The following is an 818-nucleotide window of genomic DNA, read 5'->3' as shown; positions in this document are numbered from 1 at the left end:
AGCAAATGTATATAAATTAACACAACAAACATCATTTTGAAATATCATGTCTGAGTTTGTGCATGCATGTACCATTAGGAGCCACGAGTGAGAAATAATCAACAGACAAACAAAGCATATCGCACAATTCGATCGCCATCGTCACAAATGGCACAAAGTGGATCAGCATCATTCTCCAAATCATCAACATTGTTCTCCGCATCTTCTACGTAGTAAATGCTCGTCACGGATTGTGGGTCCTACACCTCCTAGTCGCTTGAAGATGCCATGATTTTAATTGTGGAAAGAGGGCTTAGGTATCAATAAAAACAAACAGCTATCCACGCTACGACCTACTCACCTGTAGTGAATATGAGAAAGAACTCAACTTTATTAGAAAATAGGCGTAAAAGAAGACTAATCAAATTAAAGCTTACGCTTTTGTGCTGAAAAATGTGTAAATTTTCAGTGATTTAATATTTTAGGAAAAATGCTCAAATCCATATATAATCCCACTTATGTGGAAAGAATACATTTTTAACTATTTGAAGAAGCTCCGACTAAAATAATCTGGAATAAAAAGTTCATTAAAATCGGAGAAAATTAGAAAACAGTTCAAACCTTTATGATAGGTAAAACCTTACCTTTCTATGGTCATTTGGGTGAATCCTGTTTGCAGCAACTGGATCAATCTCCTTAAGACGCTCATAGCTAGCAGCCAGATCTACATTGCTTAATTCTGCAAGAAACAGAAACTTCCAGAAACTACGAAGTAAAAGAAAGTAAGCTAACACCATTAAACTATTAAATCAGTTTATTTTCTCCTATCTAACCTTGTT

This window comes from Asparagus officinalis, chromosome 1 (assembly GCF_001876935.1).
Source record: "Asparagus officinalis chromosome 1, Aspof.V1, whole genome shotgun sequence".
NCBI lineage: Eukaryota > Viridiplantae > Streptophyta > Magnoliopsida > Asparagales > Asparagaceae > Asparagus > Asparagus officinalis.
Note: the sequence above shows the minus strand (reverse complement) of the source record.